The sequence below is a fragment of the Venturia canescens genome, chromosome 10 (assembly GCF_019457755.1).
Source record: "Venturia canescens isolate UGA chromosome 10, ASM1945775v1, whole genome shotgun sequence".
NCBI lineage: Eukaryota > Metazoa > Arthropoda > Insecta > Hymenoptera > Ichneumonidae > Venturia > Venturia canescens.
Genome location: NC_057430.1, coordinates 13161686 through 13186242, shown reverse-complemented (window position 1 = coordinate 13186242; position 24557 = coordinate 13161686). Strand labels below are relative to the sequence as shown.

General features: G+C 42.8%; 1 protein-coding gene and 1 long non-coding RNA gene across 7 annotated transcripts in view; one reads left to right on the top strand and one right to left on the bottom strand.

Annotated features, from left to right (window-relative positions):
• Nucleotides 1-24557, bottom strand: part of LOC122417295 (protein bric-a-brac 1-like) — a 237461-nt gene that overhangs the window by 89054 nt on the left and 123850 nt on the right. The window lies entirely within an intron of this gene.
• Nucleotides 18239-23037, top strand: LOC122417314 (uncharacterized). Its single transcript, XR_006262268.1, has 2 exons — nucleotides 18239-18406; nucleotides 22287-23037. It is a non-coding gene; the product is annotated as an uncharacterized lncRNA (long non-coding RNA).

Here is a 24557-nt window from a genome sequence, read left to right as displayed (position 1 = left end):
TTAAAATCAAATATTTTCCATAGTTCGTGATTGGGGTTGGTGCGAAACGGGGGAGGGAACGAGGACGACGAGGACGAGCGAACTCAACCAGATTGAAGGCGTAATAGCTGCGCCATCTTGACTTCTTAGGGAGGCTTTTATTCGACCCCTCCCGGGCGCCACCGGAGGCAATTAGTCGCTCGGGCTCGTAAGGGTGAGCGCAGACGGAGAGTTGATGGCAAGATGCGATACGATCATGGCTACGCGAGCAGTTGATAGTGTTACGAAAAATACAAAATACGTGTGAAATCAGACGAGTCTGGAGAGGGGTAAAAAATCGCACGATTTTTATTGTCCAAGCGTCCGAGTCATTAATATATCCAAATAAATGGAAAAAGTTTATTATAAGGGATGATCGAGGATTGATGAGAATGGGAATGCATATTTGTTGGAGGTTTTGAAATTTAAATGTCTCAAGAGTGCTTTCCTTCTCTCCATTCGCTCCCTTCCGTGTTTCCACGTACGTGAATGTTAATCGTCTCTCATTAATCGACATATGAATTTACTTCGGTAGCAGCCCTCTGTAAAAGAGTTTGCGCTCTGGGCGCGTTATCTCGTTGGAATGATAAAAAATACATTAAACTCGATGAGAAAAAAAAATGTAAACGCGCCAAGTCGTTGTCAGTTCGATGAAAGCACATGCGAGCCTTGAGAATAACAAGGTGGAATACGAAAATGCAATTAAACTGAAATAATACGAGCTTCTGACGCGTATAAGGGAACAAAGAATTAAAACAAAAAACAAGCCTGAAAGGGGATGATATACGGGAAGCGTTGCATATTCACACGTGTCACCGATACAACGAGAATGCAAATGATACTCGAGCAGGATGAAAAAAAAAAGCGAGAAAATATGCAGCGCGTATGGATGGTTGACGGATGTGGAAAGAATCGTGATTGAATGAAACAACTTCGCACTTGTCGAAACGCTTTTTTCTTCCAGGCTGACGCGACTTCGTTTTTTTTCGTCCCCGAAAGTACGTACTTTCGAACGAAACAACGAATTACAAAAGTATAATCGTGATAAAGTAGGCACCAAAGAATCGGAGAAAATGAGACGAAAATGAACACAGAAAAAAATGCAGTTCAACTATACTCGCCCGGTAAAACGATTGCGGTTGGGAACATTTTTCGTATCACTTCTTACGAGGATGGGGAAGGAGGAGAAAAAGCCTTGACAGGCGAAGGCTGTATAAAGGTGGATTCTCAATTCCGTGGGGGCGTTGAACAAAAAGCTCTCAGCTTAGCGTCATTGTGCCAAGTGAGGAATACTTCAGATGGCGCACTTTATCAGATTCTTATTTTTCCCTTGCTGTGCGTATCGCAGTTGTTGAGCAGGAGAGAAAAACGAAAGGAAAAAACTGATTGGCAACGACCTTAAGGAGTCCCTCGCCGCTCACGAGTCGCAGTACTTTTTTCGATTCTCTGAGAGCCGAGAAAAAAAGGCTAACGAGTCAGTGTTTGCTCGAAAGATCGAGAAAAAGTGGCAGAAGAAAAAAGGATCGCGCGAGTACATCGGGTGGCACGCATGAGCGAGGAGTCTACTTAATGGTGTCTTAATTACGCGAGGATTCCGCATGCAAATGACCGCGTCACCGAGCCGGGGAGAAAGAAACAGGAAAAAGCAGCATAGCGGGCTGCGAGCAACGCTTGCAACGTTTCGAGAGTTCACGAACGAAGAGAAAAGTCCTCGTCCATCTTTCATTTCTTGTTGTCCAACGCTCGCTTTCTTCTCCCCTCAGCGTCCACGTTTTTTTTCGACGTCACAGGCCAATAGGCGAGTATACACGTAACTGCATCAACTTCAAGCCAAAAGGGCGCAAGAACCTCACTCTGCGAAGCAACGTTTCGACGTTACGCCCTTCCCTGAGCTGTCACTCGATACACTCTTGTAAACGAGCCAAAAAAAAAAAATACAAGGAAACGTCAAGAGGCTCGAAGTAACGAGAGAAAATAGCATAAGAAAAAGGTGGAATCTTGTATCTGAATATTTATGTCAGAAGAGGGGCAAAAACGAAGGATAAAAGCACACGAGAGGGAGGAAAAAGCAGTGTCGAGAAAGCGCTGCTCTGATCTCCGCGTAACTGCTTCGTCGTTGTATTATTCTTTCGAGCCTTTCGCGCCCTCGGTGTGTCGCGATTCGCCTGCAACTTTTCTGCCACGACCAGTGTCCTTCATTAAATTCATTCTTTTTCCAATCCCGAAGCCCGGATGTGCATTGACAAATGTCAATTTTATTTAACTGAAAAAAACCACGAATCTCTCCATCGAGATAATTAAGATGGAAGAAAAAACAGAAATGTGAAATTAACTGACGAAGAAGAATTCCGAATTGAACACGATTTATGAAAAAAAAAAAAAAAAAAAAAACTCGAAATATCGCTTTTTCCTGCTCGGAGATTGTGAATGAATTTTTCATTTTTGTTACCCTCGCGTTCGTTCTCTGCGCCTTGATCATCGCAAGGCAAAGTTTCTCTCGCTCTGACAATGCCACAGTTAAATAATGAAGCTCGTTAAATCGCGGATAATCAATCGTCGCCTCGAAACACGTCTCATTCGATTCCCACATTATATCGGCTCTGTTTTTATATGCACATAGATACGTACATTCGCGAAGTAAATTTTTTTTATTCTACTGATAACTGGCACAGAGGGTGACAATGGTAGTCACTAAAATCGCTTTCGGTATATCTCTACTCATCGGTGCACATACGTATCTCGATCTTCCCTCGTCACGTCGGTGATTTATATTCGTATGACATGCTCAATAATATCACGAATTTTATTGGAGAAACGAGGCGAGATCGACCAGCATTGAACGATTGACGAGTAGTCTCTCGTACGAGTGGGTTAATTAAATTTTTCTTTTTTTTTTTTTTTTTTAATCTCAATATAGAATTCGTCATCCCGGTGGATTTTCGCCACCGACGAGTTATCTTTCGTCGTTTTGTAATATTCAATGATAGATATTTGTGCACATTTATGGGTGTCTGGAGTTCTCAGATTTTTTTCGACAGACATAATATTCTCCAGTCGATCGACATTTCGTACGAAGTGAGATTTTGTTTGGCTCTTGACGTCATTGAATCGAGTCAAAGTTTCGCAACGAAGTTTCTGCATCGGGGGGAGGGAGGATGAATTGACACGTTATTTGAAAATAAATACCGTTAATTGAATGAAATTTAATGAAAAGGCAAATGTGAGTGGAGAATTCTTTGTAACGCCTTGAATGTCGTTCGTTCCTTTTATTTTCGAGATTCGGATAAACATAAGGAGACACACGATATTCCGCACAATTGCGTCACGAATAAAATAGCAATTAAAAATTATTTCGTTTGAATGCCGCGTCGCCGGGTATTCGTGATCATCGAGACGGAAGTTGAGCGCTCACCGACGTAAACTAATGGAAGAAAAAATAATAAAGCGAGAGAATAAGGAGCGAGGCGAGCATGCTTGGTTATAAAGTTCCCTCATCCGTTTTGGCCGTTTCACGACGAACAAAAACTACCCTGCAAATTAAATTGAGAGAAGCGTGGCTCCGAGCTTCTTGAGTGTCACGATTCACAAACTGCAACTGTACACCGTCGGTTCAGACACTGGCTTGTACCACTAATAAGTAGAGTACAACGCGATCATGCATCCGGAAGAGATTTCCGCCGCTTAAAAAAGTTTTGCCGTCAGTCCCAACGAAGTAATCGTTTTTCAAATCATTTTCCATCGTTCCCAGTCCAACGATAAGTCGCGCCCAGCGTTTCTTGCCCTCGATCCCAAACGCGAAACTTGACTATCCTCGGAAGCATGCAACACAAAACCACAGTCGAGCTCTCGCAAGCTCGCAACTTTAATCCTCCGTCAAAATTCCATAAATAATAAAAGCCCCATCTTAAAAAAATATGAGCCCACGAACGAATCATTCAACTTCTTCTCCCGGCTACAAACGAATCGACATCGCGATTCGAAGGACACCGAAAATTTGTAACTCCGTATATCGAGCCAAGTGCACTAGAACTCGGCGCGGACAAACCGAAACGTAAACAGCCTGCCGTGTGTTACGAAATCTGTAATAATACACATTCGGTATGGAGAATATAATAAGGGATCGGAATATATATATGACAATATGAATGCACATATATATAAATATGCATAAATGTTAATGCATGTATGTAAGGGTGCATTGCGCGATCTCTGTACATAACCGCATATATTCGGCGTGCGTGGGCTCGCGCTTCGCTGACTCGTATAAATAGAAGTGTGATAGGTTGTACGTATAGTGTATCCGGGCTGTACGTATGCCTATAAGAGAAAGAGAGAAAGAAAGAGAGGCGGCGGTGTATATATGGAGTATGAAGAGGCGACGACATGAACGACAGCTCGCGTTCAACTGGGTTCTCTACCCCCTCGACGTAACCCTGCCAAATCGATTATGTCGAGTGGAATTAATGACTCACCTACGTGTGTTGTACATTTGTTTTCAAATCTCTCGTTACCAACGATTTTTTTCAATTCAATCAAATCCATTATATGATGAGAGAGAGGAAGAGAGATGAGAAGAAAAAAAATATGAATCGTTGTGAGAAATATTAGTGAGCTGGTCGATTCGTAATCGAAGGAATATATCGGAGGCGAGTAAGGTCGAGTGGAAATCGTTGCTTCGAATACACGAAGCTTTGTAATAAAGTTTTGGAACATAATGGGACGCGCAACGAAACATCAACGTTGTGATTAATCGCGTTATAATTAATTGACTAATGCAACGAGAGAGAGAGAGGGAGTCGTGATTGTAATTCGTATAGCTACACACGTGGAATTCGCACAGAGGTATTGTTGAGATTCGAGTGAATTTTGTCGCACAAAGGGAATTATAATATACGGGTGAAGGCGATTTTTAACTGGTGCGTCACCTCATCGAATCCCTGCCAATACACCATCATTTATTTATATTAATTATCGTCGATTAGCAACACTAATTAATCGTATTATCGTGTACTCGGACGAATCATCCGCCAAATTCGAAGCCCCGCGTGGAATTTTACTTCGACCACTCTCTCCTTCTCTCTTACTCTCTCGGCGAGAGTGAGTAATTTAATGTTATTGGTCAAATTACGTAACGCACCAATGCATATTTATGCAGCTAATTATAATTCATGATAAAACAGAGAGCTGGTAATGACGATCGTACGTTTAACGTGCAGTTCCACGCTCCAGTTGTACCGAGCCACCCTTAACCTTGGCTTCGCTCAACGTGTACTGGCGCGAACACTCGCGATGAAACGGACTATTCATTCGGGACTCGAAGGATTATTTGTTGTTTGCCTTTCAAGGAATGTTATTGTGATCTTCCGAATCTATCTTCGTGGACTTTGCCAACGAGGAGCAACAACGGTGACGAAGGGAAGCAAAAATGTTGCTCGGGAAATGACACTTGCGTGATTGGAATCGTCAATAAATGATGCAGGACGGCTGTCCTAATTGGATGCTGACGTTGAGCTGAAACATTGGAATTTCGATGGGACGTGACACTCGGTTTAAGCACGTTTTGTTTGTTTTATTTTCGTCTTTCTTTTATTGGCATCGGAATCGTAAGTGATTCCGTTCTGGTGGGAGCAGATTCTATGATTATTTTACTCGAAAATGCCGATAACGACGACGAAGTTTAATAAACACGTTGGCGAAAAGGTGTGCGCACGGAGAAATTCGAAGGGCACTCGGGTGAATTACTTTTGTGTGTGATACCGAAGGCGGAAGAGTGAAAGGAAAAAATATTTATGCCGGAAAGAAGGAATGTGCCGAGCGAGAGAATCTGTGGAAAAATCGAGAGTGGAGAGAAAGGAATGAAAAAAGGAGATTAAGGGGTGGGACGAAGGCGCAGAGAGGCCTCGTAGACTTCACGCACAATTAATTTTTTCAATAATTCCCAATCCCGGCGATATTTATGTGTACCCGTGTGGCCGTGTGTTGGAGGCGAAAAAAGGGAAAATCGGCGGAACGCTTTCGACCACGGTTTCTAGTTTTTTCCTCGGCATCTCCCTCGCTCCTTCAGTTTGGCCGTTGTTTTTTTTGCGCCTTTTCTTCTCGTCTCTCTGCTCCTCGCTAATAATTATGCAAACCTTAATTAATTGACTAATTACTGGTCGGATTACGTCGGGACACGAACGAGCGACTTGTAGGCGTCTCGCCCGAGCGCAATATACTCGACACCGTCGCAAGGGGTCGCGGAGGGTAGTTTCCACCAAGAATTCTCACCAGTCGAGAAGAATCACTGAGCGTAAGAAACGCGAGTGGGGAAATCATTATTTTTTTACTAATCACTCGAGATCCCCGTTTTACAGCCTGAAGAAAATTGCTGGTCAGAGAGCCGGGACTCGAGTCTCCCCGTTTCCTCGGGTCTTGAGAGTTTATTGCTTCTTATGTCATTTTGTTCACCCTCGTTAAATCAATTTCGCTTCAAGACCATTTTCTTTTTATTTCACATCTCAAGCTTTTTTCCGTCGAATGAATATCTCAGGAATACGATCATCGAATAACGATCAGAAAATTCTCAAGATTTTACATTTTACTTCAAATTTCATGTCAATCCTCATTCAATACTCTCCCTCGTAATCGGATACGTCGAACATTAATTTACAGAACGTTTTAATTGCTAATGCGTATGCGCAATTTCGAAGAGGCAGACAATCCCGGGTGGCAGGTTTCTGCCACCCCGCAATGCTCTTTCATAATTTCGTTTTATTCAGCGCGAACAAAATAACAATTGAAAAACGTGAGAATAATCAGGATAAAAAGCGAGTGTTAAGAAGGCGATAAAAGTTTCGTACAAATTGAGGAGAAACTGGCCAAGAGCTAGAGAGGAAATTAGAAATAAAAAGTTCAAGGTACACGACGTAACGAGAGAGAAAAGAGTTGGGAAAAATCTATATTTATAAGCATACATAAGAAGAAGATGAAAAAATGGATAAAAGTAAGCGAGAATATTGTATGGAGAATCCGTCAAGTGGTGAGAAAGAGAAAGATACATATCGCCGAGTTATATGTATAGACCACCATTTGAAATAATACCTCGCGGGTCGCTCTCTTTATTTTTTATTTCGCGCTTTACGCGCCGTGCACGGCCAATGAAAGAGCCACTTCGGAGCTTTTGTCGCGCGCGTAGAGCAGAGCACGAGAGCGTCGAGAGGAATGAGGAACGAAAGAAGACGAGCTCGTCGCGGAAATATTTTTCCCTTTTTATTTTTTCCTTTCCTCTCTTTCTGTCTTTTATTCTGTCTTTTTCTCGCGCGTATACTCGGCAGCTCGACACTTCGCGACCCTTTTTCCCCTTTTTTTATTTCGCAATCTCTTCGTCTTTTCTTCACACCGTGCTTTACAGAGTATAGTCGAGGCGTCGGAATCGAGGTACTTGTCTCTTCCCTTTCCCCTTCCCGTTTCCCGTTTCTCGCATTGGTTCGCGCGTTTAGTCGCTTCTTTTGGCGCACAAGAATACGATGGAGAATGAGAGACCCGACACGTTCCACCGAACGGCGAGGGGTCAAACTACATTTTTCCTAAAGCTCATACTCGTCCACCCAATCCATTTCTCAAACGAATAATAATCAAGGAAAATCCATTATGGAATCGTCGTCGTGGAACCCGAACAGAGCGAGTCCAAAATTTCGTCAAATTTTCCGAGGAAATCCGAAGAAACGGAAAAACTCGTGAACCCTGCAAAGCGAACCGATCAAATCGACTACAACGCCAAGAGAAAATCCTCTCCGACGAAATTGCATCTCCTCGCACGCTTTTTTTTTTCGAATTTCATATCCCGACGAGGCTCTTCGTAGCCCGTTCGGTAAGCCTGTAATTTATAAATAGCCTCAGGCTTTTCACGAAACATTGACACGTTCTCTCTCCTCTCGGAGTTCTCCTACGTTTCCCTCGGCCCCCTTCTTAGCCAGCAGGTCCCTTCTCCTTTGAATAGTGGAGCTTCTCAAGCAACCGACAAACTACCGATCGGCTAATTGCTATAATCAACAGGCGTCGCGAATCGGTTCCACGCAGCCGGTTTAACGTATACACATGCGTTAGATTACACGCATGTTCCTAATATAATGAGGACTATAGACATAAAGCGAATACAGAGAATTCGTTGTTTTTATTCCATTTTATAAGCGCCCATGGTACAGACATATTGCTGGATCGTTGAATCCGCAAGGTCCCACTCCCTCTTTCCCCTTTATCTTCGTACGAGCGCCTCTATACTATATATTATCGTACACTCGTTCAACGCGTTTATCCTCCCCCTTTTTCCTTCCACTTAACTCCTTCTCTTCGTCTTTCCTTTTCTTTTCTTCTCTCTCTCTCTCTCTCTCTGCCCCTTTCCCCGAGATTAAACCTTTTTCGAATACGCAGCGATTTATAAAGCGATGCATTTTTCCCCTTCCCTCTCTTTCGCTCTCTCGTGAAATTATGAGCGCGTTTCGCATTATTTGAAACGGTATTCCAATTAATTAATCTGATTTATTCGCGTATGCAGCCGCGTTAAGCGATCGAGTCGCTTTTGTGCCGTTTAATGAATTCGCGCCCAGCAAAGAGTCTCAAGATTCTATTTAATGGAGTTTTAAATTAATTTGGGATCGCGAGAAAAATCACAGTGGCGTGAGAATACTGGAAAGTCATTCGCTCCCATTTCTGGAAAGGGTTTTCGAGCATTTTTATTATTTTTTCTCGTGAAAAACAACTGTCGGATGATTGAATGAGTCGGACGAAGGGACAAGCGTTGTACGTGGTACGTGCTTCCAGAGTAAAAAAGACGCGCATGTATTTACATGTGCAGCAGTGTATAAATATATGCTTCGTACGATTGCCAGTTATATCTCGAATATTTATGGGCAATATTTCCGATCCAGCTGGCGCTATCGGGGCACTGCCCTTTTCCTTCAACTCGCCGTCCGCCACTCGCGCTCTCGCCAGTTCGGCGTGTTCGTAATAAAAAAAACTGGATAAAATTATATCCACATCTCGTAACGTGAGTACGAAAGGGGCATGGCGAAAGGTTTGCAAACTTTTCGATCTGTTGAGCCTGGTCAAAGTTACTCACTTGCAGTGACCCGAGGATTGGAGGATTACGAATGGAGTAGTGATTTCGGGAGCGTTTCGATGATCGGTGAGATTCTCATCCTAAATAACCTCGCTCAAAATAACCTGGCAAAATAACCAAAGAACAAAATAACTCCAATATTCTAAAACAAACAAACTAACAAAAATGCACACATATACTGTCCTAAATAAGGAAACAAACGAAGAAAAAGAGACACAAAAACACACAGGCGAACCTACCAATATGGAAGGGAAAAAAATTGCAGGGTGGGTGTTTTCGAGACATCTCGAGACGCTGAACATGTTAAAAACAATAAACAATAAATCTATAATGCAGCATTTGGAATCTAGTAATGAAAATTTCGCACAGGGTTTCATATTTATCCGCAATAATCAATATTTCAAATGAATATTTCAATTATTTTCCATATTTCAGTGTTTGCAAACTTAAAGTTTATTTTAAATGACGATTATTATTCTCGTGGTTATTCGGTTCATGGTTATTTTGCCAGGTTATTTCGAGCGTAGTTGTTTAGGCCTAAAATCTGAGGAGAACGAAAGCCCAAGACCGGAGTCCGGAAAAACGAGCTTTTTTCTCTCCGTGACACAGGGCAATTTCGTACGTTTTCAAAAAGTTGAAATCCTGATCCAAAACTTATGAAAACCGATTTGTATCGTGCACGAGCGGGGAGCGACATGTGTGTACGAAAAAAAGGGAGATACACACGCTCAGCATTTTATACTGCACTGGAGATTGCACGCGGTTCTCGTTCGAGCGTCGTCGTCGTCGTCGTCGTCGTCGTCGCGGTCACGGAACCGGAGGAGACGCAGAAACCCCTAGCAATGTATTACGAAACTTTCGCACGGGCCGAGCCCTCCTCCTCCTCCTCCTCCCTCCCGGCTTCGCAACACTATTTTATCCCAAAGTTTTCCACTCTGGGAAAAATTCTTAAATTATGGATTTCGCTAGCGAAACGAAAGGGTCCGGTCGGTGTGTACTCGTGCACGAGGTTGTCCAATAGAACGGCGTAACTCGTGGGATTCGGCATCGGGGCTAAGACACAAGCTGCGCCCTTTCGTTCCTCCAATTTCGATATGCAATAAATATGAATATAAAAGTCCAAATATATACTGTAGCCAGGGGCGTTGAATACGCTTTGCACAAAACAACACGTTCCTCCATATCGTATGAAACATTGCGTCTGTCTCAGCGAATTTCACCGGCAAACAAAAGTTACATAAAAAAGAAGAAAAAAATAAAAGCAAAAAAGCATCGACCATCCGAGGGATCCGGAGTCGAAACATCGATAGCAGGAAAAGTAGATCCGACAAATAATCCCAAACTCCCTGATGCACCATGGCGCGGATCTTTAACGAATGCAACAAAATGAAATCAAACTTGCCCCCTCCCTGAAATTTGTTTTGGCCAAACGAAGCAGAGATAGAACGCCCGACGAGAGAAGAGACCGACTCGTTCGTTGCAACTTCGCTCGTTCGCATAAAACATAATGGTACCAAGCCAAATAATGCGTTTAATAATAATAAAAGTAATAGCGATATTAATAATAATAGTTATAGTCACAGTTATCATAATGTCAGATATATTAATAACGATCACGACACTAGATATAATAATGATAATAACAATGAGGGAAGCGCGTCAAATGGTCGAGAGCGGAGCCCCCCCCCCTCCCCCACCCAAGAGCTATTTTCGAGGAGAAGCGTAAGTTTTTTTTTCTCTTTTGCTTTCTGTAAATACTGTTCAGCGATGTCGGTATCCCCCCGTTCGAGCACCCACACCCGTTCAACTTTCCCTCCCGTTTCAACTTTTTCTAACCCTTAGGAAAGAGGCGAAAGACGGGGGAGGGGTATGCTCAGGACGACTTGCCTCCCGCGCATTTATGTAACCCGTTCGGGCAGAACGAACTCTAATAATCGTTGAAACTAATGTTCCTTCCTCGGCCCTTTACTACAGCCAGTGTTACTCTGCAGTGTGCGCACAGTAGACGTAGAAACAGACACAGAGTTCCGTTCGCGGTAGTTCGATAAAAAAATACTCCCTCCCACGCCATTATCTCAAACTCCTATTTTCTCTTAAAAGAGAATAAAAAAGAAAAGAAAAACGATAAGAACAATGTTGTAACGTGGAATAATATTGTTTCGCAATTTTTCAATGTACAAATACGAAACGAGAGAGATGCTTCGAGGAGAAATATCCTAAAAAGTCGATGATTCTGCGTCGATGTCGGACACACCGGGCGCGCGGTGAGGGATGAAGGAACAACGCATCGAAGGCGGCAAAGCAAAAAGGGATTCGGAAGAGAGAAAAGTAGCGTTGAGACGCTGACGTAAACCGTAACGGTAACGATTATGGACGCAGTTACCCATCTCTCCCTCCCCCTCTTTCTCATATTCTCTCTTTCTAACTCTTCAACAAGATCCCGGAAACCACGCTTCTTTCCCAACGATTACACTCCTAGAAATTATTACTTGCAATAACGCTCCATTTTTATTATTATTATTTTCGTTACGATTATTATTATTGTTATTATTTTAATCATGATAATACAGTAACGGAGATTTGAGAGAAAAAATATAAATTCGTCCGGCTCGTAACGCGCGCGTGGTTGTGCCAATCCTGGTTCCGGGTTCAGGTTTTCCTTCACGTTTTTTTACAATTTTTTATCACAAAAGACTTTGACTCCCAAAGATCCTTCAATCGAGCCTCTGCTCAGAAATGCGTATAAATCAAATGGAGGTGCGCGATCCAGCAATTTTGCTGTCGAGCAAACAGAGATACTTTCGACCTAACTACCGTGTGCTGAGGCCATTTTTCTCGACGAACGATCCGACTCAAAACCACCGATCCGTGAATGAATTTCCTTGTACGAAATTCGTGATTAAATTAAAGTGCGACAATCGCGAAGTTGTTAAAAATTGAAAAAATAAAAATTTCTGGGAACATCATTGGGTGAAATATATGTCAACGAAAATGAAATTTCTGAATACGCAGGGCGTAGGAGGCCGAGGGAAGAAAATGAAATGGGATTAAGGGAGATTCCGTGTATAAGAGCAGCCGAATCGTTAGCCGCGACTTTCTAATGGGAATTTATTGGAAGAAAGTCTGCCGCGCGCCCCCACGATTTCGTTCGATCATACGAAACGTATAAACGTGTACCAAAAGGATCTTCTCTGTTAGTATTAGCAGCAGTAGAAACAGGGAGTGCTTAAACTTACTAGATTATACATATATCTATTGTGTGTCTGACCAGACATTGGGTTTCTCTCCATTCGGCTGGTAATTACGAGATTAGCGGTAATAACTCGAGTCCATTCGACGTCGGCGGCCTCGGATATGGATGAAGGTTCTGGCTGAGTTTGAGAGAGACAGAAAGAGGCGGGGGGGAGACGAGTAAAAAGAGAGAATATACGAGATCGAGTGGAATGGGCGTGAGCGGCCATATAAAACAATATATAATATTTCGTGCCACGGGTAATTAGGAATAATTGCTTGATTGGTCGGCAGAAATCGGTATAATTCACGTCGGGACGTCCAACAAATAACCAATGATCCTCACACAATATATTACACGTGTAATAAACGTATACGCGGGTATATGTATTGAAACTGTAAATCGTGTTCTCGTATTACGTTTTTTTATTTGTACAGCGCCGCATCGATTTAATATATTTGAGATGTTCGCGTTGAATACTTGATGTTTGAAAAAGGTGTTTTGATATTGTTTCTTGCACGGAGGAAAGCGGCGAAGAATTTGCAATAAACTCGCGTACGATGATTGGAATTCGGCATATGGAATAATGACGATGTCGAGGGGAAAATTGAAAATTGTTTAGTTTTTTAATGTCAAGTTTTAGAGGTGCTTCGATGCGAATCGCGAGAATTCAAAGGGATCGAGCTCTGCCATAAATATATGTAATTATCACATGTACAGGCGTGTATATACTCGGGTAATATAGGCGTTAACCACGTGACATTAAAACGCATACGTACCGATGTATAATTGATCGGTGCATAACGTATTAAGCATTCCCGTATCTGCTATTCGCAGCTCCGGATTCGTGGTTTACTCTCTGCTCTGGCTGGCATTCTCACTCTGCACTTTGGCGCGTTTGGTGACCGCGCGCGTGCTTTCCTCATACCTTTTTCCGAGTGGCGAGCTCACCGCGCGTCAAGAATCGAAGTGCCGGGGGGAGAGCGGCCGAGGGGCCCGGGGGGGCAGGGATTTCCTCTGCCCCGTTTCCCCCCGCTATTCTTGCTCGTCGACGACGCATTCGAGCTGTGTATAGTTTTGGACACTCGACCGGCTGTTACTCGCTTTTGCTTTCTCTCGGTCTCTCTCTCTCTCTCTCTCTCTCTCTCTTTCGGTCTCTGGTTTGTATCGCTGGAGCAGCTTCGCATTTCCCGTCGAAACGGCTGATTCGATTCATTTCACTCTCCTCCCGCACGTGCCTTTCCGCCGATTCATTCGCCGGAATTCAAGCCTCCCCCGCGCCGGGTTCGTGTGCCCTGTTCGTTTCCCTCCGATTCTCTCGCTCGCGCAGCCCCGCGAAATCGCTCACTTTCTCTCTCGCCCGGACACTCGTGTTTAGATATCGTTAAACCGCGTTTTCAACACCGCCATTATGTAAAGCACGTGGCAACGGCCGATAAGTCAAACAATGAAACCAGAGCCAAGCGCCACCGCACTTTCTGCCATTCTCACTCTCTCCCTCGCTCTCTTTCTCTTTCCCTGTTTTACCAGTCGCGATTCCGAGAGAGAAAAAGCGCGCGGGAGAGAGCCAGCGCGCTCCGCTGACTCGGTTTCGGACTCCAGCTTATTTCGCCCACTCATCTTTTCCCATAAATATCAAACGCAGTCACTACATTCGCGGTAACAATGTGCGAAAAATGATTCGACGCGAGTGAGGCATTTGAAAAAGATTCCGGACGCTACGACACTCCGCGCGGCGTGGCGATTTAAACTTTCCGAATAAACGTCGCGGTGGCAAGAGAGCAGCAGAAAAATCCGTCCTCGAATCACGAGAGTTAACAAATAATCATGCGAAAATAAAATAACGAATAATCATTTCTGCGTTATATAAATTCGTAATAAGAATATGCTAATGCACCGAGAGAATGCAGTATTCGAACGAGGATATAGTAACGATAAATCAAAAGTATCGACGTCGCGTACGCCATAGAATTGTAAATGAGCTACCGGCGCCATCTTTTAAATGAAAAAAACCCGCGAGGGGGAGGCCGCCCGAAGAAGAAAGGAGATGAAGAAATGAAGGAAGAGAAAAAAATGATTTAACGTGTGTATCCATACAGCGATGTACAGGCGTTTGAGTCAACGTGCAAGTCTCTCATGAAGTGTCCGCGTCTGTAGGTACGTCCGAGTCGATGAAATCCTCTCGGCTGCATCGTGCCTTTCATCTCTCATCCCCCTCCCCCCCCCCCCCCCGCTCCCCTCTTTTTCTTTCTTTCTCCGAGTATAAATACGTGTGCATCAGGGTACATCGTGTGTCAACTGTGAGCCCAAGACATGATACGTTGTGTCTACATCCGAGTTTGTCATACAGTTATATCCTCGGAGTTGAGAGCGCACGTGTGGAGCGTGCTGCATGGACGGAGAGTTAAAAAAAAGCAGCAGCAGCAGCATATACAGCAGCGGCATGCGAAGTGTGTTTAATAAATGAAAGGGCGTAGAATTGAATCTTTGATGGTCAGATTATCGATACTTGCGCCTCTTTCACGTCAGCATTTCACATATTACGAACACACGTAGCCGCGTCCGCGTGTGAATATTTAACGTGGAAAATATATACAAGTAAATTTATATAGAAGGATCCATTGAATGTGTTGCTCAAGTACCGTGTGCTGCTGCGGGCTCTCGAGAACATGTAGACAGCGAGTTTAGCGAAAATTCAAACCTCGCGAAATTTCATGGGAGTTAAATTCCAAAGGAATAGCAGGAAACGCGATGAAAAAATCTGTGCAATTCCTCTGGATCAAATTTATTTTGTACTTATTCGTCAAGCGTAGCAAATATTATTCCCCCCCCCCCCCCCCCCCCCCCATTCGGGAGAATTTCATTTCGCAATTAATCTCGATTCCTCTCAAAAAATCCTTCGAGCTCATGAAATTCGCGAATTTTTCGCGAGAGAAGGGAACGACTCATTCCTGAAGAGCTCCTGAAAAGATCTGACCCCTGGACAAAAGCTGCCACGATCCGCGTTGAATATCTTATGCCTCCCAACACACACGTTTCATATTTTTTATATGTCTCTCCCCGTAAATTTGCATATATATATTTATATATTTATCCATATACATACGTACACAGAGAGAGAGAGAGAGAGAGACAGAGAGCAGACATTACATTATACACAGGAGATATTATGCTATAGGTATTATAGCTAGGACATGAATACAGTATACGTACACACAATCTACCGTGCAAGCAAGTAGAAAGAACTTTAAATGAATAATGTATCGTATATTTAATTCGATATATATATATATATAGATGTGTGTAGTATAATAAATATATATATGTTAAAATATCCTCTCTCGCTTCCTTCAACTTTTTTCATTCATCTCTCTTTCTCTCTATATCTCCGGCTCGTATACTCCCGTGAATATAATATACGACGAGCTTGTACCTTTTTTTCTTCCTTTTTTTCTTTATTTCTACATCCATCTCTTTCTCTCTCTCTCTCTCTCTCTCTCTCTCTCTCTCTCTCTCTCTCTCTCTCTCTCTCTCTCTCTCGGACGTTTCCTCCTGCTTGGTGGTAGTGAATGAGGTAGCATATTTTTTCGCGCAAGGAGGTCGGTATCGAACCGACTTTCTAGCGTCGTTTGTATTTATACGTGTGCATATCTATGTATCCAAGTCTTCGTTTTTTATCCATATTTTATGACGATAAATATGTTTTATATGAGTATTATATTTTGAGAGATATACATGGCGCGTTCCTTCTTAAATTATTCTCTCGTGTTTTTTTCCCTTTCTCCCCTCCCACGTACCGCGCGGGCACATAATGTCGAAAGCTGTAATGATAAGACGCTGAATACTGATCGCGTACGCGCGTGTGTGTGTGTGCGTGTGTGTGTGTATTTGTGTGTGCACGAGCTCGTCTCTATTCTCGAAAAAAGCTCGAGCGGTTCATTTCTGAATTTGTGTCTTCATGTTAGTGTGCGTGTGTCACGTTTACAATGCTGTGGTGCCTCTATTATTTTTTTATTAAGCACATACCTGAGAAAATAACGTTCGACGTACTTGTGACTCGATCACTCAAATCGCCAATCGCTAAATCACCGTTTCTCGCGCTAGTCGCGCGAGAGTCTGCGGTAAAGCGAATGAAAACTTACGTCTCGGAGGCAACGTCGTATCGCAAAAATTCTTTCCTAGGAATGTCTGTGCACCGAAAAATCATCGATTCATTAAGATTTTTAATATCGATTGAGTAACCTTTCGGTAATGAGGACTGGAGTAATGCTACATCATGTTTTCGTTTTGTTGTACGATTGAGAACGTAAAGTAAACCATACATGCTTAAATTCGCTCGATATTATCGGTTTTTATGACTAATTGCGTGAATGTGTTTTTCTTCCACTTAACCCATGAATTTTTCCACTGGAATACTTCATTTAGCTTTTGATGGTTTCGCAGATAAGGTGAAAATATTGTTCAATAGTGGGTATGGGACTTGGCAAACATTTTTATAAGCCCGTTAGAATCTTCAGCAGAATAAAAACATGTGGTTTAAAGATCGTGTAAATATAAGAAGATCAAATACCAAAAGTAAAAGTTATCGATATCGTTTCCACGTAATTTAAAAAATTTATTTTCGAAATATATTTCATCCAGCACGAAAATGTGCCTGTCAATAAGAATTTTCTCATAGTAACGCACAGTTGTTTAATCGCGACTGAATTGAACGGTTACTTCGACGATAAGAGTGTCGAAATTTGATTCGAAGAATTTTGTATATTTCAATCGCTTTGCCGCAATTGACGCAATCTAAACTAAAAAAAAAAAATATATATATATATATTTACGATGATAATAATTCGAAATATTGGAAGCTATGATCAAAGTTGAATATTTTTGAACGGATCTCGTTCGTCTATCCGGCGAGTATTGAATCGACAGCGCGCGGTCTGATCACAAAGGCCCATTTCCACTTGGATATTGGTAAGTAAAAATGGCAATTATTGTCTCGGACATGGAAAAGGGCGAGGAAAAAAAATCGAATGAGATAAAAGGAGGAAAGGGCAGGAGGAAGAGAGGGAAAAAAATGTCATTGGGTGTAGAATCGGTCTGGCTGACAGAGTGAATATACTTTTTCTCGCAGTACTACAGCGAGAGCGCGTACGGTTTATTAATAATAATGGCACAGTGCGACGTCTCTCTCTCGCATGCGCTCGTATCATGAGCACGCCGAGTCATTTTCTTGAGCAATAATTTTATTTTCATAATAAAGAAATGAGAGGGGAAGAGATGAAAGAAAATAAAGAAAAACGAAGCGAGAGATCCTTCGTCGCGGGTTCTCATCGCGTGGCTCTGCGGGATATCGTCGCGCGTGAATTCTTTGACTCTCGAAACTGCGTCGTTCCCCGCCATAAGATTGTCAAAGTTTCAAAATCTCATTAGAGTCGAAATTTTGAAAATGAAAAATGAAAAATTCGAGCGAAACGTGACGCTTCGCGCGTGACGAGCCGCGAACGCATCGTTCTGTGCCGCGTTTCTCTCGGACGATTGGCATCGCGATTTTAAAAAATGTTCAACTTCCATGCATGCACTCGGTGAATATAGGTGTCGCAGGATTATTGCGAATGAGAACCACGCCGTTTTATTCCATACAAAGCGCCGCGTCCCGCGTGCCCGCGCGCGCGACTCTCAGTCGCGCCTTATTGCTCGTCGTGACACGATGACGTAACAATATAAATACAGAAAGTCGAGCATTAACAAATTTTCCCCCGGTTCGTTGGCGCGCGAGCGCCTCTTTCCTCCGGACTCGACTCGCGCTCACTTTAATCTTATCGTATATAATAAATATTGATATAAAAGTTAAGTTGTTCTATCTCTTGGTTCTCGCGACCGTAACATGTATAATAATTGACCTAATCTCTTTACTGCCTGCTGCAGAGAAAGACGGAAAGAGAGCAAGAGGGAGAGAAACTCGTTGAACTCAGCGCGTTAAACGATCTCATGCATCCGCGCTGTGGATATATCTATATAAATATGCACGTTCGTATATATATTTTTCGTGCATACAAACATACGTAAGTTTGCTCATAATGCCAACTATATGTGTGTATAATAATAATAATAATAATAATAATAATGCATACGGTACAGCGAGCTTATCTCAACAAAATAACTGCGCAATTAAGCTAGTATGACTTTCCCCTTCTCCGGAGTCTTGCGCGGCATGAGCTCGGCGGCGGCGGTGGCGGCGGCGAACGAAAAATTATCATTGCTTTTAATTTAACGCGTGAATTGCGTTTTTCTATATGTTTATCGGGCGAGTCGGCGGGGGCGAGATGCATCGGGCCGAGTGTTGAGATTTGATGAGCGCGGGTGCGACGGTTCGCGAGCGGATTATCGGGAAGATCGAAATTTTCTAGGCTGGAGGAAACTGAGAACTAAATTTCTGACTCTCGACTCGAGTCTTGTTCGGAGTGTCGAAAAAAATGGGGCTATTTTCACGCGCGAATATTCTCCGGAGTCGCAGATCGATCCGCCGGCGAATTTGGAAAAAGTTCTGCCCGAGTTTTTGGCTTCGGTAACGTTCGAAAGTCCATTCGAACTTCTAGAGTCGGAGACACCCGCGCTACGAATCGAAAAAAACGCGGCGGTTGAGGCCGATTGAAAAAAATTGAGATGGGAATAGCAGAAGCAGGGAAAAAAGCGAGTCGACGGGAGAGAGAGCACGCACGCGAACGATGCGAATGTCAATAGTACGGAATAATCGCGCGCGCAGTCTTCCCAGACAATTTATTTATATTGTAGATATGTTTGAGAATGTTTTTTCTTCCTCGCTCCACAGCGTGAATAAGTCATGAATGTTTTGACTTTGAGAAGTTGATGCAGTAATATATAATAGTGTTATAGAAGGCGAAATGAACGATGAGCATCCGCCATTGCCTTGGGAGTGTAAACTACCGGCTGAGCGTCACTGCATTAATAATATACGATACCCGTAATGGCATCGGGCGTATACGAACGTATATATTGTATAATAACTTCCAAGGCCTTGCAAACGTTTATTATTTACCGCGTAATGTAACGGCAGGGCGCGGTGACGGAGGCACGGGGGGGTCCTCGCTTGTAACTCTCCTCCTTATTCTCTCTCTCTCACTCTCTCTTTCTCTTTCTCTCTGTACCGTCGGGAGGCACGTGGGGCATTATTAAAAATAATATTGCGACACTGCGTTCAGTTCTAACGTTGAAAAATGCCGTGTGCGCGGAGAGAGCAGCAGGAGAGCAGGAAGAGAGGGAGGAAAGACGTTGAATTTTTCAAACTCGCACGATAACGATCGCGTCGACGGACACTTTTACAACCAACAAACATACATGCCTAATAAATGCGTGAATCATATACATCGTAGATTATACTTTTCCGAGGTATTCGTAAGGCGAAATATAATTGATCGGAGACGCGGTGAATTCAATTGCGAATTTCCTACAAAGTCGATCGGACCGCGGGAGCGCGTTCCTAGAATTATTTTAATCCTCGCGAAAGTATCGAAGCACATTTTCGCGAAACTGAACGAGATTGCGGTTTGTTGCCATATTTTTTGATTACTCGATGAATCATTAACGAGAGGACATTAAAATTGCGCTCCGCTCATTCGAGATTCGACAATTTAATCGAATCTATGTGTTTAGAGGGGGATATGCTTTTTTTTTTCAACAAGAATAATGAGAACGACGAGAGTCTCGATGTCTTTTCATTACGCCAAAAGGAAGAACGTTCGCGAGTTTCATGTATAATCGAGAATGGGAAAGAAAAATGACAAATCACGCACGAATAAACAAGGCTTCATCTCTGGTGTACAGAGCAATGGAAAAAATCATGAATAATCGAATTTTCAACGTGGCAGCAAGCCGACAGATTTGTTTCATTATTCCCGAGGTTATTATCGATTTTGGTATACACACACGTTACGTTTGTGCCGTCTCTCCTTCTCTCTCGTTCGATCAACGCGACCTTACGTATATAGATTTGAAAAGAGAGACTCGTGGATCATGCACAAAAGTGTGAATTCGTGATGTAACAAAACGACTCGGAGAATTAGTCAGTTATAACAACGTCTGCGGTGAGGGCGCGTCGAGATATATTTCAAACTGCATACAATCGAATCCAGACGTTGTCGGAGACAAAATTATCCCAAGACCTGAATCGGTTGCACAGGCAGGGGCGGGAGTAGCTTCAATATTAAACGACACTCATGCACGAATTTCGTGCAAGAACAACTCCGCGTTCGCTGCCACCCTCCGCGCATTATCTTATTCACAATTATCAATCCACGTCAACGAATAATGTCACTTATTTTTTGACGCAGACGTTTTAAAATAATATATTCTTCGCGAATCAAATAATTATGATAAACGAATTACCGTCGCGGTTTAACACCCGGAGAATTATTATGAGCTGGATTTCACGTGTAAATTCTTCCTCAAAGTTCTCGCGATACAGGTTCGAACGTTGAAACAAAGACACAAGTAAAAATTGTATTTGACGTTTATTTTTTTGAGGATTTTCCATCGGAACGTTCGTCTCCGCAATTTTTCATGGATTCACACATTATTTTCGTGGAACGGTTTTCAAGATCGAAATATGGAACGATGAGGAATAATTTGAGAAAAGCGTGCACCGAGTTAATGCCCACAATAAACGAGCAACGAAAATATTTCTCGTTGTCATCCTTCATCTAGGAAAAATCGATAGACAGTTTGATTGTTTTTTTTCCTCGTTGCGGAGCGCCAAGTTTCGAAATTCCCGAAGCGAGGACGGGGATCGAGAAGAAAAAAGCAGTTTACTGCAGGAAGCACGAGGCTGTACGCGAGCTGTTTTCCGAGTGGGATATAGCGGGCGTTCGAGGGGCACGTGTGAAAAAATACGCGTGTCCGAGGATCCTCGGGCAACGAAAAACAGTGGCCTCGGGGTGGGTGCGCGTGTGTCTACGTTGAAACGAAACACGAAGGCCGCGCGTTCGAGGGAGATCGCGGGACCGTTGACAGCAGGGGCAAGCACAAAGCAGCGAAATATCTCAGAAGAAAAACTCGATCGGTGCTGGCTGCTCTCCCGCTCCTCGAATCCTCCATCGCATCGAATCGTTCAATTTTTTATCATGTCACGTACGAAATAAAAAAAAAAAAAAATAAAAAAAAAAACAACAACAGCAACGTTACATAATAATTGTTTAGTTTCATAGTGCAATAAATGAGAGGTCAAAAAGAAGAAACTCGTTATTTGATGACGATCGCATGCAGATTGCAATAAAAAATGAGCGAGTCGATGCGAGCCTGGATGCACGCTCTGCATCTTGTCCCAGACCCCTCAGCGAGCTCGTGTACACTATTTATTATTAAAATATCGAATAGCAACGGGAGTCGGTCGGACACTCGATTGCGAATAATATGTTTATCTCGTTCGTTATAGTTTTTCGTATTGTTTAAAAATTCAAAGGCTCTCGGCAGTGCAAGCAGCTTGACACAATTTATAATACAAGCGACAGACACGTCTTCGTTCATTATTTAATTCGTTACGCGCGCGATGCAACCTATAGTAACAATAATAATGTAATAAAGCCTCCTATTTCTCGCTAATCGTTATACGACGTCAGTATTCGCTTCGTTTCACGTGTCGACGTTAATGACATAATTACACTATATGTGTGCACGCTCGTACATATAAATACAAATATACGTGTTCTATGTAGATAAAAAGCGCGTGCATACATCGAGAATCAAGTATGTTAAGCAAATAAACGAGTATTGATCTCCATTCCCCTTATTTATTTTGTCTTACAATTAGCGCAGTCTTCGCGTAGAGCGTTGCTTATGTTCTTGCTTAACGAAATAATAATTCCCGTCGAGAAAAAAGCGCGTCGAATCGATCGGTGCAGATTTAGGGATTGAAACGTTGATTTTCAGCTTGACTGGCGAGTCACCGTGTATCGAGGAGAAGGACGATTCGGGGATTCGAAAAGGGCGGAATGGGACGCGTGCGGGTAGCGTCCACGTATTCGATGCACTCGCGGTTCTACGCTCGCGTAGCAGTGACGCAACGTCGCGCGCGCATAAAGCCCGTAATGTCATTTGTTATCTTCTAATAATAAATACATAAAAGTTTTATTGCGTCTCGGGTTTGAGCGATACGGGTGCGCGCGCGCGCGCGAGACGTGCTGCGATGCGGAGGAAAAATGGTGGAAAAGCGTAAGAAGAATTGCGAGGGAAACGCCGCTGCAAGTGCAACAATTCTAGAGACCAACGAAACGAGAAAAGTGAGGAGAAGGAGGAGCAGAAAAAAATCTCGACGGATGTGTGCTAATAAAAAGAACAAAACGAAAATTATGTTGCGCAACGTTCCCGCGATCATAACCGTCCATCCGAACCGATGTACGACACGAAATTTTTTAATATTTTTCTCACCTCGCCTCCTCCCCGCCTCAAGCAACCGAATGAAAAACAAAAAAGAATACGAATACCATTTTCATTTCGTAATTCGTGTTTTTATCCTACCACATTATTCCCTCATTACGATACAGTATTTCCTGCTACTTTTGGCATCGCGCGCGCGGAGACCGCGATTGCGTTGTAGAATAATTATTTCATTTTTTTTATCTATTTTTGCAATATCTTATTAAACATTCTACATAAATAAACTGGATGCCTACATTTGCAAGTTTGTCTCTGTTTTTTTCATCATCCTCTCTCCCCGTTTTATTTTTTTTTACTTATTTTTCTATTCCCCGGCGCAAGTATATACTCGATGATAATTATCTTGATTGGTTTTTCCATTAACGTCATAGTCCAACATCGCTACGCCAGATACGTATGCGTTTATATCGCTGTAGCTCATTATTTTTCAACTGGTATTTAATAATTGTTTATATAGAAAATTGGCGAGCGAACCGCACGAAATAACGAGCAATCCGATTAAATGTTGATACACTTATTTGCAAAATTAAAGAATAAAATAAGAAACGGTATAAGCTGACTTACGAAATCGCCGAGCATACTTTGATGGTTAATATTGCGCTACTCACCTGTAACAGAAAAAACAACGATACGACAAAGTTAGAAATTGAATGTGATACGCGAGCGAGCGAGCGAGCGAGTGTTCGGGATGCAACGTGTCATCGAGTTATTCTCGGTAGAAAAAAAATGTGTTTTTTTTCCTTTTCTTCTCAATAAAATTATATTACTGACGAGGAGGAGGAAGAGGATCGAGGGGAGGGGCGGAGGGGGAGAGAAAGAAGCGGAAAAGATGCACGCCACACACGTAGAGTTACGTAGTATGCGAAGTACGGAAAGCGGAATTATACCTAACAGACGAGATTAAGTGTACGCTGGGGACACAGCAATTGTCTCAATTGTCGAAGGACAAATGCCACGTGGCGCGACGTATAATGCGACTTTTATATATGTATATAAATTACAAATACATATAAATAATAAGTATATAGGACAAGAAGCGTCGCGTATATATAAATTGTACATCGGAAGATTGCAGCGAGCGAGCGAGCGAGCGGGCGAACAAGTCGACGTGAGATCGCAAAAACTTTATCATGAGAAATCATCATAATAAACTGGCAAACATGTTTTGTGCGGCGTAATATATCGAATAGAGAGAGAGAGAGAGAGAGGATGGAAAAACTGATGAATTTGTTACTGTCTCGATGGAGGGGCGGGCAATGACTGAATAAAGATGAATAAATAAAAGAGAAGATGAAATAAATAAAGTGGAAGAACACAGAGGAGATGCGCATAGAGGGTAAAAGAAAAATCAAGACTATTGAGGTATAGAATTCATTTGAATAGATTGAAAAGGAAAATTGGTAAAAGTTCGCTGGCCAAAAGCGAAGGAAAAAGAGGTAAAAATCGCATTTTTATATCGCTCGCTAGCCCGCTGCCGGCGGCGGTCCCGAAATATAATAAAAATATAGAATTTCAACAAATTGCATTATCCTCGTCCTCCCCGTTTCTCTCTGTTCGCAATGAACAATATTACTTTTCCCTTGTCTCTATGGCCGCGCGCGTGGAGCAGGATGGAATAAAAAAAAGGAAAAAGGGTCGAGTGGCTTAGAGCACGATAGAACTCTCTCTTTTCTCCTTTCTCTCTCTCTCTCTCTCTCTCTCTCTCTCTCCCTCTCTTCGTATGCTCTCACCGTTGTTGAATGTAGGAGTAAAAAGGGGGATGCG